Consider the following 6,505-nt stretch of genomic DNA (forward strand, 5'->3'; position numbering starts at 1 on the left):
AGGACTGATGCCCCAACCCAAAAGATTGATACAGATTAATTGATACCAATTAATACATGTGTTTTCTAAACATTTATTCAATTTACCTCAAATAAGATACTTGAAAAAAATGATTAAAGTTGATAGAAAAATATGAGTTGCCAAGAAAGAAATAGAAGGTGAAACTGGTATAAAAAGGCTTACATTTTAAGCAGAGAAAGACTATGATCAGACTTTCTTGGGAAATATCATCCTGGGTGAAATAAAGTATATGGGAGAATAATGTAAGAATGTAGGCTGAGAAATTAACCAGGAGGATGTCTATGAGAGTGATGATAGTGTTGTGGGTTTGGCACACCTCAGTTGTAGTTGAGAAATACTATGCATATAAAGGAAAAGACTCATTTATGATCTGTATGTTTCCTCAGAAATAAAAATAAAATGGCTTTCTCTTCTTGGATGCTAGGGAGAAAGCATCGCTTCAGTGTCTCTTCCCACCCTCCTCTTGCAGTCATGTCTAAATCCTATACTCCTAAGGAGCCCGAATTGCTGCAGAAGCTTTTCATCAGAGGGACAAGCTTTGAAAGGATCCATGAGAGTCTGAGGAGCCGTTCTGAGCAATGGGGAACCCTCAGGGACTGACTGTGTGGAAATGAGATGCAAAGAGCAAGCGCTCCAGGAGCTCTGGGTTTGTAAGCTATGCCACTGCGGAGGGAGTAGATGCAGCTATGACTGCAAGGCCACACAAAATGGATGGAAGAGTCATGGAACCCAAAGGCCATTTTGAGAGAAGATGCCCACTTAACTGAAATAGATTTTTGTTGATGGCATTAAAGAAGACACTGAAGAACAACACCTACAAGATTACTTTGCACAATATGGGGAAGCTGAAGTGATTGAAATCATGATTGGTGGAGGCAGTGGAAAGAAGACCTTCTACACCCATGACTCTGTGGACAAGACTGTCATTCAGAAGTACCAAATTGTGAATGGCAAAACTGTGAAGTTAGGAAAGTCTTATCAAAACAAGAGATGGCATCCTTGTGGGGAAAAACAAAACAAAACAAGAGATTGGCTACTTCGTCCAGCCAAAGAGGTCGAAGTGGTTCTGCAAACTTTGGTGGCAGTCATGGAGGTGGTTTTGGTGGCAATGACAATTTTGGTCGTGTAAGATACTTCAGTGGTCAAGGTGGCTTTGGTGGCAACCACCACGGTGGTGGCTATGGCGGCAGTGGGGATGGCTACAATGGATTTGACAATGATGATAGCAATTTTGGAGGTGCTGGAAGCTACAACGGTTTGGGCAATTACAACCATCAGTCTTCAAATTTTGGGTTCACACAGGGAGGAAACTTTGGAGGCAGAAGCTCTGGCCCCTATGGTGGTGGAGGCCAATACTTCGCCAAAATCAGGAAACCAAGGTGGCTAAGTTCCAGCAGCAGCAGTAGCTCTGGCAGTGGCAGAAAGTTTTCATTACCACCAGGAAACAAAGCTTAGCAGGAGAGGAGAACCAGAGAAGTGATAGAGAAGCTACAGGTTACAAAAGATGTGTGAACTCAGCCAAGCAGTGGTGGCAGGGCCTAGCTGCTAAAAAAAAAAAAAAAAAGACATGTTGTAGGCAATAGTGTATGGGCAAAAAAATTCGAGGACTATATTTGTAACTAATTGAATAACAGATTATTTTAGTTTCTGTTCTGTGGAAAGTGTAAAGCATTCCAACAAAAGGAATGTAGACTTTTTTCTTTTTTTTTTTTTTTGCACCCATGCTGTTGATTACTCAGTGTAATAGTCTGATCATGACTCTGAATAAATGTGTCTTAAAAAAATAAAATAAATAAAATGACTGAAGATGACAGATATTCAAATAGCAGTACTTAAAAGTTAAACATATGAATGTTAAAGATATCAATTTGAAGCTCAATTAGGAAATAATGATCCCAAATCCCAAATTTCTTTGTATATCCTGGATTTTCAGCACTGAACATTGATTCAAAAAATCATCTGGTGAGTGATGTAGAGGGAGGAAAAAAGTAAAATAAACTTCCTAAGGACATCTGAAATGTTTTCTAACAAAAGTTCACAAAAAGAGTCTGTGGCATACCTATGAAGTTGGATGAGAAATGAAAGATAATGGAATGCTAGAAGCTTAAAGAGATGACTAAGAAAAAGATGCTTTCGAAAGAATGGCTTGAAATAAGTAAGTGTTGATTGTTACCACTGTCAAGAAAGAGAATTTGGATGAGGTGAGTTGAAATATTTTCAGTAGTCCAAGCCCTACTAATAGTATTTGAGTCAAGAATAGAGTGTGTTGTCAGAAGTGGTCATGTTGTTTGAGATACTACTTTATTTTAGCCATCTTATAGCAAATAGCAGAGAATTCAGCTACCGAAGATGATAAGGAAAAGCTAAAGTGAAATTTATCATGGGAGACATAATATGCCTTTATTCTGATGCTAATTGGGCAAGATAAAAACATTTATTAAGTAGGCAAAAATTTCAATATTGCAGCAAAATGAAAATATACCTCTAAATTAAAAAAATTACTGAACTTGTAATCACATTAATACTTTTTTCCCATGAAATATGACTGTTTAGGACTGATATAAATTTGACAATCAATTTGTACACAAAATGTATATGTCATTTAGCTCTTTTCACAATAGTTCTATTTTTAAAATATGAAACATATACTTGATCAAAGGTTTAAAAATCTAATGGCCTTCAATTTAATTATTCTCTGGCATTTAACAGCTGATATGGATATGTAAGAATACCGATTTTGAAACCTTCATGATGAAAAGAGCTCTTAACCTTATCACTATTTGCTTGACAATTGAATAATTTTAGTGAGAAGAAAATGAATCAACTTAATAAGCTTAATGGGATGCTATACTAATCAGAAGTAATTACAACACCTAATTCAGAAGCTTCAATTTCTAAAGGTCTGTGGAGACTTAGGGGGAAAAAGAAACAAGCATAGAAAAGTTTAAAAGCAAAGAAATAAAAAAGAAAATGGCAAAAATGTAATTCTTGCAGGTTTCTTATATTACCAACCACTTTAGACATCTCCATCTTTTCTTCTTTCACAGGGCTGTTTCTAAGTGTTTAAACAAGGAGTAAATGAAATGCACCAAATATTTACAAAAGTGAAAAATAAGTATTTACCTGATGTACTAATGGTTTTCAGATTGTTGTACAGTAAAGCCAGTCATGAGAAAAGAGAAGCCACCAATCAAAAGTTAAATTGTGAGTCTTTATTAAAGAACAGGAAAGCTGCTGGTGGACCCCACCGCTTAAAAGGCCAAATTATTTTATTGACAAGCTGGAAGACTGACCTATTTCTCTGTTTCCCAAAACTGAGTTTTCATACAAGTTCATCAACAAAAATCAAATCCAAAGACCAGGAATGCATTTGGAGGTCTGTGAGTACAGAATTAGGCATAAGGTCCAACGTGCTTTTGGTGTACAGCAAAACTCTCTCCCATGAACTGCATGAACCATTTCCTCCAGACAGCCTAACAAGACTCCATCAATTTGTATTTTCATAATTTCCTGTCTAATTTTAGGAGAATATTAGACTTCCTTTACTTAAATATTACAAAATATGATATAAAGAAACCATGGTGTTCATTTGATTGGGAAGTTTTTGATACTTAATTTTAAGAATTATGCAAAACCAGCCTCCTGGGCTAAAAATATATGTGACTAAATTCCTTTGCTTTCTGAGTTCTAGGCAGGAAGCTGAATCAGCAGAGAGACTGTCTGGTCTTAGTTGTCATGATATCCACACTTCTGTCACCTTGATAATACATTCTCATTGAGAGGAATGGTTTCATAAGACATCCATGCTTTTGAGATGTCACACATATCAGCTTGTCAAGCTCCAGGGGTTCAAGTGGGATCTTAAAGTTAGGCCATCATCAAATTTTCATTATTCTATTCTAAACTCTGATAATCCCAGAGACAATAGAACTACAGGATCAAAATTATTAACTGACCTTAAGAATATATTTTCAGTGAACTATTCAACTGGGTGGGGAGAGGTTGGGTGGGAAAAAACCGGGAGAAAATGAGAGAAGAGGTGACACTGTTCAAAAACAATGTACTCATTACCTAACATATATAACTGTAACCCCTCTGTACATCACCTTTACAATAACAACAAAAATAGTAATAAGTAACAACAATAATAATTAAGAACAGTAAGGAAAAAGAATATATTTTTAGGGTTTTATTTTTGTTGTTGTTGTTTACTTTTAAGCTCAGTGTCAATATCTGAAAACTATTTAAGATGAACTAGCTTTGAATAGCTTTATACGGAAAATATTTGATCTCGGGTACTAATAATTTTGTAATTCATAATAGCAAAAAGAAAGAGTGAAAAGTATTGAATAAACTTTATTCAGAGCTTTGTAAAACTGCCCAAAGGGTGGAATTCTTGATCAAGACTTCTGATTTCCATAGCATACCAATTAGAGTGAAGGACACAAAACAGCAGAAATGGCAGTTCAGTTGATGAAGGTGATGGGGAAACTCTAATTAAAGTTATATTAACTATTTTTAAATAGGAAAACTAAGCTGTAGGATATTATATACTGCTTTTTATTTAAAATTGATAACAAGCTAGAAAAACATATGCATTTTTCAAATGACTTTAATTGGCTCACTTCACAGCAGGAATAAAATATTTGTTAAATTATTTTTAAAAAAGACAACATATATTGAGATGGGTCAAGTTCTATTAGGAAATGTCTTAACAATGAAAAGTTCACCATAGTAAATATATGTCCACAAACCAATGCATTTAGGAGGTCTTCAAATAAATAATAAAATGGAGAAACTAGTAACTCAACATAACAAAGATTTTTTTAACAGACTGCTAAAAATTCTAATATCTCATTTTCATTCTCTCCTTTATTTAACCTTTGTTCAAATATGAAAGTGTGATGTGGAAAGTGGACCTTAATTGAAACCCTTTTACCTTCATGGAAAATCACCCTAATCACCCTTATTGTCCAATTAACCAAATCATCTTTTCCGATAGTAATACAATGACTTTGCCACTTCTTGCCTACTTCAAGAACAAAATCTACAGAAGAAGCAGTTCCCCTATAGCAATGACTATGAACTTGAGCCCTTGAGTATCTCTCTAATGCTTTGTAAGAACTTCCCATAAGGATCATTCATGAATTTGAGATATTAAGTATGTTAAAAGCTAGTGACATGAAATTGATAATTGTTATGTATTATCTCTACATAACTTTGAAATAACACATTTCCTTTGTAAGTTTTTGTACCACCTTGGTTTGAACTCACAGATGCACATTTGTTAGGTATGTCTTCTACTCTTTCATTTTAGATAAAAGTTTTCAGGTAGAGGCTTCACAGTCTGATCTACATCCAGCATTGCATCATAGTTCTCCTAACATTGCCTCAACACATGTGGAATTATATATGTTGGCTTTTTCTTTGAGATAGAATCCTAAGTTTTTGCCCAGGCTGGTCAGAAACTGATTCTATTATCCATTTTTCTCAAATAGTTAGTACTATAATCACAGGCTACTGTTGTAAGAAAATATACTTCATACATGCTTACTGTCAAAACAATTTATACTTTTGTTAATTTAGCAAAGCCTATTGATCACAGTGAATTATATCTCTCTGAAATGCAGTTTACTTAGGAAACAAAGGGATTACAATTCAACCCACCCTTATCCAAAAAGAAAAACAATAATAATAACAGAACAGATAATTTGAAAGGATATGTCTTGACCAATGACTGATTGTGATAGTACAATCTTGACATTCCAGTGACATGAGGAAGCACAAATAGGTATAACACAGTCCAAGACAACCAACCATAAATGGAGACTCCATTTGAAAGATAATTCAAACAAAAGGAGCTGGAAACTTGGATTGAGTAGTAGAGCACATGCAAGATCAAGATGAAGACTCTGAGTTTAGACATCACTACTGCTAAAATCAAATGTTATCAAAGCAATAAAGCAGTGGTAAATGCTCAACAATAATTTCCTAATTTATATCTGGTTGTCACACAGTCATAGCTTTAGTGAAAACAGATTTATAATGATCTTGTAATTTTAAAAAGTCCAAGGAACATATTTATTCAGTACAGATGACCATAGTCCTCAGACATAATCAGAAACAATATGAATAGATATTCATTTTCCAGTTCTTATTAAACTTTTATTAAAATAAGAATAGTTTAGAAAATTTTAGATTAACAGGATGATTTGTGCAATATCACATAGTTCTTAAGCACTCGGTTGTTTTTTCTATAGCTAAAATCCTGTATTCATAGGAGGACTTTGTTACAATTAATCAATTAATATTAATTGAATGTGATTATTATCTATACTACCTTAATTTTTCTTTTCTTTTTCTTCTTCTAAGCCTCTCACTACAATATTGCATTCTGTTATCTTTGGGTGTTCTTTTAGATTCCTCTTGGCTCAGTTTTTCAAAATGTTTTATTTTTGATGAAATTGACTACTTGAGAAATCGT

At 34.3% G+C, this 6,505-nt stretch overlaps 1 pseudogene; it reads left to right on the forward strand.

Moving 5' to 3' along the window:
- Positions 1-492: 492 nt before the first annotated feature.
- Positions 493-1,476, forward strand: LOC125352769 (annotated as a pseudogene).
- The last annotated feature ends 5,029 nt before the right edge of the window (positions 1,477-6,505 follow it).

Source organism: Perognathus longimembris, chromosome 1 (genome assembly GCF_023159225.1).
Source record: "Perognathus longimembris pacificus isolate PPM17 chromosome 1, ASM2315922v1, whole genome shotgun sequence".
Lineage (NCBI taxonomy): Eukaryota > Metazoa > Chordata > Mammalia > Rodentia > Heteromyidae > Perognathus > Perognathus longimembris.